The sequence below is a fragment of the Pongo pygmaeus genome, chromosome 14, assembly GCF_028885625.2.
Source record: "Pongo pygmaeus isolate AG05252 chromosome 14, NHGRI_mPonPyg2-v2.0_pri, whole genome shotgun sequence".
Lineage (NCBI taxonomy): Eukaryota > Metazoa > Chordata > Mammalia > Primates > Hominidae > Pongo > Pongo pygmaeus.
Window position 1 is genome coordinate 110,525,442 of NC_072387.2, and position 10,458 is coordinate 110,535,899.

The following is a 10,458-nucleotide window of genomic DNA, read 5'->3' on the forward strand; positions in this document are numbered from 1 at the left end:
AATCTTACTAGCAAAGAGAAAAATGAACAGATCATTTTAAAATCCCTCTTCTATTCTGCTTACTGCTACCTACTATCCAGATCACCACAAACAACCACCCTTTCCTAACTAGTAGTAGTTAGGGCCTGGTTAGTAAAGTCAACTAGCCCAAAGTATTTCCATACAAAAATCCACCAATTAGAAATTAATTTAACTTTGCAAACTCAGCTTTTACAATACGAATCTCTGCTAGAGCACAGTGGTCTGCTTATTCAGGAAGTCTGGCTTCTAAAAATAGTTTCAGGAAAACAAGGCATTTTGGGAATATATGGGCAAACTGCAGGTGCTCCTCATCTGAGCATTTCAATAAATTGAATGAGGCCAGGGAAAAGTCTTCATTTACAGGTAAATGTACATAAGGACACCTACATGTGTGTAAGACCTACACTTTAAATAGGTTACCTTTAGTTTTTCATTAATCATTTCTCCTGGGACATTTAGCAAAATGAATAATAACTTGCTATTAAAAAAGGCCACAAATCCCGGGTGCAGTGGCTCACGCCTGTAATCCCAACATTTTGGGAGGCCAAGGCAGGCGGATCACGGGGTCAGGAGTTCGAGACCAGCCTGGCCAACATGGTGAAACCCCATCTCTACTAAAAACACAAAAATAAGCTGGGCGTGATAGCAGGCGCCTGTAATCCCAGCTACTCGGGAGACTGAGGCAGAAAAATCGCTTGAACCCGGGAGGCAGAGGTTGCAGTGAGCAGAGATCGCACCACTGCACTCCAGCCTGGGCAACAGGGCAAGACTCCATCCCAAACAATAAAAAGGGCCAGAAATCGACTGCATTTTCTTATCACTTAAATATTAAATCAGCTAAGCGTGGAGTTAAGAAGCTGTGTTCAAAAAACACTTAAGTCTGCTTTTGAGCTTGTGGCGTTGTCCTTGACCCACACAGTAAAATAGCAATGACAACCATAATTAATAATCAAGGCAGCAAATTTCTTCAAAATTTCAGAAGTTTCACTAATGGCTCCAAAGAAACCTTAGATCAGAAATTCACAAGTGCCAGGAGACGTTTTTAGATTTCTTTTGCAGCTTCTAGTCTCCTTACAAACAGGCAATCTTTAAAATTAAAAACAATTTCTGAGAAGTGTTAGCCTGGTTCGGCTGAGGTCGTCTGAAAGCCAGCGTGTGGGCTGTCACGTTTCCTTTACAGGGAAGCAGCACCCGTGCGTGAGGCGGTTCCTGGCTTTTGCCGCCCTCTGCCCGTTCTGGCAATCGCGCCCGTGGCCCCCAAGCGGGGCAATGGAAGACGCGTTTCGGGGTCCACCGTCCCCTCCCTCCGGCTGGCCTCGCCGGCGGCGCCCCAGGCCTCCTCCCTCGCCCGCGGGGACAGCGGGTGCTGCGGCCTCGACCCGGACGCCGCGCAGGGAGCGACGCCCCGACTTCCCGCGGGCGCCAGGACACCCCGCATGGGCGGAGCAGATGCAGCCCCGACCCCGGCCCGCGCTCAGCGCCTCACCTGCCGGCACCCGGGGCCGTCGGGGAGGGCCGAGCCGGGGCGGAAATGCAGGGCCGGGCCAGCGCCTCTGCTCCCAGGCCGCCCCCGGCGGCGCCCCCTGCAGGCGGAACGCGAGGCCCGGCCGCCCGCCCCTGCGGCGCCCTCACACACACCTGGCCGCTCGCACAACGGGCTGCCTAACAGCCAGACCCACCCACGACGATGCCCGCCGGAGACGCCCCGCCGCAGACACAGCGCAACCAGCTTCACACACTTGGGGACGCCCCACAGAAGTCACATCCACCCTAACGCACCTGGGCACTCAGGCTCAAGCCCCGACTGCATGGTGGACCCAGACACACCTGGGCCACACCCCACGAAACACAGACTCACAGACGACTCCACAAGCTTGGGGACACGTCACATCAAATGGACACACAAGCACACACAAATGAACCCAAGCTCAGACACACCTGGGGATGCCAACCATGTGTGTATCTATCACATCACGCACCACCAAGGCCCCCCCAGCTGAACATGCACACAGCCCTGATACCGAGTCCAGACCGTCATCTAGTCACACTGCTCTCTTATTTACCAATAGTCTTAAAATGAAACTGGTCAGAGACATTGGAAGGATGACATCACCTCTTCCCTAGCTCCAGGACTAATTTAAGCCCCAGAAATTATAGGACTGAGAACCAAAATCGGAAGAGAAAATTTTCCCTAGAGACATTGGGTTGAAGCAATGCCACTTGGTAGGAATGGTACAGATATGGAGAGAGTGACACTTCTGTCTCTCCAAAAGACACAAATCTGTGTTTATCAGATTAGCAATAATTCCCCTTAATCATTTCCTGCCCCTTCTACTTTCTCATGGATGTGGACTGATTGAAACCTTTATATAAACTGGTTTTTATCCAAACATTTCCAACAATGCAGATGTGATTGTATTTTGGACAGATGTACAATTCCAAAAGAAATCTAAACCATCAGGTACATAAGTCTTTGGCTTTCACAGAGTTTTTTCTTGTCTTGGACACTTCATGATTAAATTGAAATGTATTAAAAAAAACTTGTCTAGCTCATATTAATATTTTTAAAGAGAGCAGTAATCATAACTTTTTGAAGCGAAAGAATGATTCTACTTTCATTTCTTTTTTGAGGGAGGAAAATCATGTCAGCAAAGGAAAATGAGGCAAACAGATAAATAATTCTTCTGATAAAGGAAAATTAAAGATGACAGACAACACACATTTTTTGTTTGTTTTGAGATGGGTTCTCACTCTGTCACCTAGGCTGGAATACAGTAGCATGTTATCGGCTTATTGCAACCTCTGTTTCCCAGGCTTGAGTGATCCTCCCACCTCAGCCTCCTGAGTAGCTGGGACCTCAGGCACCCACCACCACGCCCGGCTAGTTTCTTGTATTTTTGGTAGAGACAGGATTTCACCACGTTGCCCAGGCTGGTCTTGAACTCCTGAGCTCAGTCAATCCACCCGCCTTGGCCTCCCAAAGCAATGGAATTACAGGTATGAGCCACAGCGCCCGGTCAAGACAAGTATTAAGTTGCATCCCAGGTAAGGCTGGGATAGCCCAATCTAACATAGAATAGGCTCTGTGGGATGAAGCCTTCAGTTTAACTTCTTGGAAAACAACTCACAGTTTGAAGAGCAGTTTTTGAAATGCGGTCCCAGTCCAACAGCATCGGCAGCACCTGGCTATTTAGGAATGCACAATCTCCAGCCACACCGGAGGTGTCCTGACTCTGGGGGTCAACTCAGTGTCAGCGAGTCTGGGGGTGGGGCCCAGAGATGGACATTTTAATGAGTGATGCCAGTTCAAGTTTGAGAACCATCGTCTTTTGAGGATGTACCTCGGTGCTTCTCAAACTTTAACGTGCATGTGAATCAACCCAGGATCTTGTTTAAAAATGTAGATTCTGGTTCAGCTAGCCAGGATTAGGGTCTAAGATTCTGCAGGTGGACAGAGGGTGCTAAGTGAGGATTTTCTTGTGCATGGACACACTCCAGGGTGCTGTCACTGTGAAGACAGCTCCACAGCAAAGCGAGGGTCTCATAGAGATAAAACTCACAAAGTGTCTCAAGGAAACAGACTGGTCAGTCTAGGCAGGTCCTGGGCTTGTCAGTTTAGGGTTGGTCAGTTACTCAGGATCCCTTGGCAAGCCAACTGCCCTGGTGGCTTTTAGGAACTGGGTTGACTCACCAAGTCTGTTTGGTTGCGTCCAAATGGTACAATTGAGTCTTTCACTGCAAAAGGTTCAGCTCTGTTCATTCTGGCCCCTTTGCTCTGCCTTTTTACAAACTCCCACATCCTCTAGGCTTAGGGTCATGCAGTCAGCAAGTCACTATGTACCTGTATTAGTCTGTTCTTGCATTGCTATAAAGAGCTACCTGAGACTTGGTAATTTTTAAAGAAAAGAGGTTTAATTGACTCACAGTTCCACAGGCTGTACAGGAAGCATGGCTGGGGAAGCCTCAGGAAACTTAGGATTATGGCAGAAGGTGAAGAAGAACGAGTCACATCTTAAATTCTTAAACGGCCAGAGAAGGAGAAAGAGAGAGTAAAGGAGGAAGTGCCACACAGTTTTAAACAGCCAGATCTTGTGAGAACTCACTCACTATCAGGAGAACAGCCGGGGGAAATCCGCCCCCATGATTCAATCACTTCCCACCAGGCCCTTCCCTGACACCCGGGATTACAATTCAGCATGAGATTCAGGTGGGGACACAGACCCAAATCATATCAGCACCTGTTCAAAGCTCAGCAAACATTTTCCTTATCAACTCCAAGGATTTAAACCAGCAAATTGTCTTGAACCAGAATTAACCAGTTTGGCATTTGTATTGCCTAAATCGGAGCAGGTAATTGCTGAGCTCTGTTTTCCAGACCCGGGTGTAATAGATGTCTAATTTATATTCCTATTTAACTAAATACATTGCTACTTAATATTATGCAAACGAGGCCAGCCTCCTCTGGGTGTTTTGTCCTGCATGCCTCCAGCATTGCAAGTACCGTCCAATAGAGGGGAAGATATCCCCTGCGTCTCTTGAAACTCTAGTTATAACGTGAAGTAAACAACCGAAAGGAGAGCTGTATAAGGAGCTCGAAGTCCAACTGAATAACACCACAAAAGCTACTGAAATATTACCAAATTATTCCAGTAAACCATTCAATAATCAGCTTTGGGTCTAAATAGCCTGCAGACTAAATCCAACCCGGTTGTCTATGGCCTTCAAACTAATAATGAGTTTTACATTTTTAAATACTTGGAAAAAAGAAGAATCATAATAGTTCATGAGATTTAAGTTTCAGTGTCTGTATATAAAATTTTGTTTGTTGACACTGTCTGTGACTGCTTTCACAGGACAGCGGCAGCATTGAGTAGCTGCCACTGAGACCATATGGCCTGTAAAAACCTAAAATACTTAACATCTTCTCTTTTACAAAAAGTTCGCCCACCCTGCAAACTGTGTTTCTTGCTCTTGCCTCTGTTTCAACACCTTCCTCTCCTTTCTGTAACTGTCTCCCTACTGAACCCAGTTTCATGAGCACAGACCTTCATGCTTTGTGTGTATGTTTCAAGCACCTCATGCCGTGAGGTTTACTTTCTGATCATTTCCCTATGTAAATCAGTATGAACTTAACAAGAAGACTTTCAAATTTCAGCATAGGATTGTTAGGGTAATTTAGAAAATGTGTGTGCGAGCCATAAAAAATGATGAGTTCATGTCCTTTGTAGGGACATGGATGAAATTGGAAATCATCATTCTCAGTAAACTATTGCAAGGACAAAAAACCAAACACCGCGTGTTCTCACTCATAGGTGGGAATTGAACAATGAGAACACATGGACACAGGAAGGGGAACATCACACTTTGGGGACTGTTGTGGGGTGGGGGGAGGGGGAGGGATAGCATTAGGAGATATACCTAATGCTAAATGACGAGTTAATGGGTGCAGCACACCAGCATGGCACATGTATACATATGTAACTAACCTGAACATTGTGCACATGTACCCTAAAACTTAAAGTATAATAATAAAATTAAAAAATTAAAAAAAGAAAAGAAAATGTGTGTGCAAAAGACAGCAAATAGTGTATATTCTGCAAACCATTGGATTCCTTACTTCCACTTCTAAACCCGGCTCTAAAAAGTTGTTAAATTTGAAAACAGCAGGATTATTATTTCTTTCTGTGTGATTATTTTACTTGTTACAACAGGTCTCACTGCTAAACAATTTCCATGACAAATTAACGAGCAGAGAAGACCAACCTCATGAAGCTAAGTTCGCTCACTTTAAATTCAATCCCAGTATTTCTAGAATTAATGTTTTAAAGATGATGTGGGTTGCTGGCAGGTTTTTGTGAATAAGGCATTGACCTTTTCTCCACAAAAGATATGCAGCATCTTTTTAAAAAAGTGTATGAAATTTTCCAAGCAATTGCAGTTGAGATAGTTTATGCTATTCTTGCCATCTTCTGTAATTTCAGGAACAACAAGCAAAGACCGGAACAAAGCACTATATGAGATTATTTCCTTAGCTTTGTTGAATAAATCCCCAATCATGAATAGGAGAATAAGAATTCTCAGAAATAATCTGACCAGCCAAATATACTATCCACCATGCTCAAAGCTAATGACATTGAAAGAGCTGTAGGCAGGCCACAGCCATCTCTAACCCTATCACCTTGCTGCCAATCAAGTCACTGGGCCCTGCTATTCAAACAGTAACTTTTAAAAGGAAATAATGCTAATCTGGTGTCTAGAAATGTAGACATTACAAAATGAAATGTAGCTTGGTTCCCTTTGAGTGGTCAATGTGGGGAATGAATGCATGTTGAGTGGGCCTCATATGCCAGGCACAACATGACTCTTCTCTTGTCATCCTTTGAACAATAGTATGAACCAGATATTAGTATCCCCGTTCTACCTGTGAAAGGGCTCCGAGAGGTAAAATAACTCATTCAAAGGTACACTGTAAATAACCGTGCAACGGCTTGAACTCACACGCAGCTGAGCCGAAAACCCATGCTCTTACCATGAGGTTTAAACAGGGAAGCTGGGTAATATACCCTGAAATGTATATTATCAGGACTTATCATTTGTATTTGAAACTCTTTGTTAAAATTATTAGTTCCAGTAAATAATCCTATACATGTGGTTCTCTCAATGAAGTACTTTCACACACATGATCCATTTGATCCTTATTCTTGCATGAAATAGTAAAGACCAGGGAGAATTTCTTCTGCTTTGATTGGCACGTGGCCTGTCTGAGCCCAGTCAAAGACCGCCAGGTGCAAAACTGTAGTCGGATAAACTCAGATTTATTGGCTCGTTGCAAGGAGAGAAGACTGAGGCCAGAGGAATCCTGGGATGCCTCAGCAAAGGTAAAGTTTGAAGACTTAGGGGAGGGGTGGCGTGTAGGTGAAATTTAAAGGAAAGAGTGTTTTGACAGGTTCCAGGCAGACAGAGCTGTGAGTACAGGTCAACATCAGGTCTGGAGTCTGGGGGTCTATGTCCTTGGAAACTACAGAGTTAATATAGATGCAGACTGGCACACCCAGAAACCCTTTAAGGGAAGTTCTGCACCCAGGTTGGAAATAGAGGTTGCTTGTTTGTTTCAAGGAGACTTGGATCCCCCAAGCAAGTTGAGATGGTTCCGTCCTGATGATTTCAAACAGCAAAGCTTCTGATAGTCAATGCTTTTCCAGAAGGAGGCCTCTCAGTGAGTAAGAAAGCAGCAAGCACTCAAGGACGGGGGTGATTTGACCTGATATGACATCCGTGTGTCCTTGGAGGACGTGTTTCCCGCTCCCTCTGCTGCTGTCTTTATCTGTACTATCTCAGCCTGATGGATGGCAGGGGGCAGAAGTTTCCTTTTTCAGTCTGAGATACTTTTTTTCACTTATCAGGCCATATCAGGACTGGAAACCTTCAAAATACTTTATTTCCATGCGGGTGTTGGCATTTCAAACATTATGACGTTTCACAATAGATTTTGATGAGGATTTGCATAAGCATGCAAAGCAGCTCATCTTTATAACTTCTTCCAGTGGACTTCTCTATAAGAGTTCATGTTTTTTTAAAAAAGGATTAAGCATCTAGGTATTTTTGAAGGCTCCTGGGTTAGTCCAATCTTATTTCATAGAGGAGAAATTAACCAAAGCAAGGACAACTACAGATAGTGACAGGAGGCAGCCAAATGCCTAGGCAGATAGGGCAGGTCCCCAGTGAAACGCCACCTTCAGGCCAAAAACAGCCTGAAAGCTGAAAGACCGGATTGCTGGTCCGGGATGAAGTCTGCAACCCAGAGTGAGAACTTCTGTTCCTGTTTGCCCACCCTTTCCCAATTGATTCTTTCTGAATTATGCCTTTTAACTAATCAAATGTTGCCTTTTCCAATACTACCTACAGCCTGCCCCTTCTCCATTCTGAGCCCATAAAAAGCCCCAGACTCAGCCATATTAGGGGAACTTTCCCACCTTTGGGTAGGGGGACCACCCCGGTGTCCCCACTCCGTGAAAGCTGTTTCATCACTCAGTAACCCCGCCTTGCTCACGCTTTGTCAGTGCATCCTCATTCTTCTTGGGTGTAAGACAAGAACTGGGGAATCAGTGCGTAAGCTTGACTGGGCCTGGGCAGGCTGAGTGGGCCGGCTGTGTCCTGCAGCAGGTAGTGTGGTTGAGTGAGGCCTGGGTGGGGTGTTGCATCTTGCAAAATGACTGAGAAGAAAATCCCGTGTCGCTACCGTTATTTTTATCAGAAGCAACTGACGCATGGAGTGATTAACAGATTCATCCCAGGTTCCAAGTAACTAACGGAAGGATTGGAGTTATTTGTATCTAATTGGATTGCTGGAACTTAAAAATAAAAGACACATGCCAGTGAAGTTAACCCTAGCACAGCTCTCACACACCTCTTCCCATGCTTTTTCTACCCTGTCACCTTGTTTGCCGAGGTCTGCAGTTTCCTAGGCCAGTACTGTGAAAGCTATCATCTGTATGTTTTATCAGAAAGTTCTAGAAATGAGCAGTTTTGATATTCTTTGAGACAAATCTCAAGTCTAGCCATCATAATTAATGCTATCAAAATTTAACTGCTGAGACAAAATTGTTTTTACAAGATGGATAAAAGTAGAATTTAAATCAAGAGAGAAAACATTTTCTCAAACACATCACAAGTGGGAAGAAGAAAGCTTTATCGGTCTTTGGGAAATGCCACATATTTAAAAATAAATGATTAGAAATGTAGGACACTCAGGCAGTTGTGATAAACAATGTAACTGATTAAAAGTACTTGAACTAGTCAGAAAATAAGTGATTGCCCAGGTGTGGTGATTCACGCCTATAATCGCAGCACTTTGAGAGGAGGCTGAAGCAGGAGTTCAAGACCAGCCTGGGCAACATAGGGAGAACTTGTCTCTACTAAAAAAAAAAAAAAAAAAATTAACCCAGCATGGTGGCACATGCCTGTGGTCCCAGCTACTCAGGAGGCTGAGGCAAGAAGATTGCTTGAACCCAGGAGTTTGAGGCTGTAGTGGGCTGAGATCGCACCACTGCACTCCAGCCTGAGTGACAGAGCGAGATCCTGTCTACCACCCCCCCCCCAAAAAAATCAACATATAAATCTGAAATTATTTCTGGGTCATTTAATTATAGGAAAAGTGAAGGGTTTTCCCCCCTTCAGTTATTTATCAAATATTTTGATATACCAAGCTCAGGTCCAGGACTCTATATGTCTTTTTCTCATGTAAACATCTCAATAATTGTGAAAAAGTTATGTTCCCCATTTTACAGACAAGGAAGCCAAGGTGCTGAAAGATTAAGTGACTTGCTCTATTAGTTCCCTAGGGTTGTCATAACAGGGCCCCACAGACTGGGTGGCTTCAAACAACAGAAATGCATTCTCTTGCAGTTCTGGAGGCTGGACATCTGAGATCAAGGTATTGGCAGGGGCCACGCTACCCTGGAAGCCTCTAAGGGAGAATTCTTCCTTGTCTCTTCCAGCTTTTGTGGCCCCTGGTGTTCTTGGCTTGTAGAAGCATCACGCTAATCTCTGCCTCTGGTGTCATCAACCCAGAACGTGGTAGGATGTGAGTCGGGATGGACTTTGGCTTCGAAAAGCTATACCCTGTTTTAAAGAGACTGCTGAGGGAGGGAGGCTCACTAATCCAAAAGATAGGCACCTGTGTGGAAGTGTATGACCCTAAAGGTGGAAGCCAACTAGAAGAGGATGAAGAGAGAAATGGAGATCTGTGATACTGCAGGAGGTCAGTAGTGTCTGCGTGGTTGAGTGGGGGAAATGAGTGATGTGTCTCAAAATACAAATCCCCAAATTGGCACCAGTGCAACATAGAGTGCCTGGAGGGATGCTCCAGTGATGTGAATACCTGCTGGATGTCGTCTTTGGCAGAACCTCTGTTAAGACTCTGACTCGCCATGCTGATGTTTTAATTTCCCAAGAATAGTCTAGAAGAGGAAGGTAAACGCTATGTAGGTCTATGGGGGAAATTGGGTTTCTAAGATGCCATCACAAAATTTCCCATTCCATGTGCTCTTTTTACAACATGATGTTGACATGCCTCCCATGGAGAAGTGAGGTCTGCGTTCCCTCCTCTTGAATCTGAATGGACCTATGATGATGGCAGGAGACACTTTGTGACTGCCAAAGCTAGGTCAGAAAAGGTGACATAGCTTCTGCTTGACTCTCTTGGAACTCAGCCACCATGCTGTGAGGAAGCCTAAGCAGCCACATGGAGAGGCCACGTGCTGGCATTCCAGGTCTCGGCTCCAGATGAGCTCACAGCCAATAGCACAAACTGCCAGACATGGGTGACCAAGACCACAGGTGATTCCAGGCCCCAGTCTTTGTGCCACCCCAGCTCATGTGGCATGGAGCAAGAGAGGACCTATTGGGGATGAATCCAGCCCAACTTGCAGATGCATG

The 10,458-nt window shown here is 45.1% G+C and overlaps 1 protein-coding gene across 5 annotated transcripts in view; it reads right to left on the reverse strand.

The window, feature by feature from the left end:
• The window catches only part of GGACT (gamma-glutamylamine cyclotransferase), a 79,861-nt gene extending 78,272 nt beyond the window's left edge, over nt 1-1,589 (reverse strand). For 3 of the 5 annotated variants that reach the window (XR_008493258.2, XR_010123614.1, XM_054445847.2), the window contains exon 1: nt 1,508-1,589. The gene's annotated coding sequence lies outside the window, so the exon portion shown is untranslated. The remainder of the gene's footprint in view (nt 1-1,507) is intronic. The other 2 variants (XR_008493259.2, XM_054445848.2) reach the window with 2 other exon arrangements.
• Between the last annotated feature and the right edge of the window lie 8,869 nt (nt 1,590-10,458).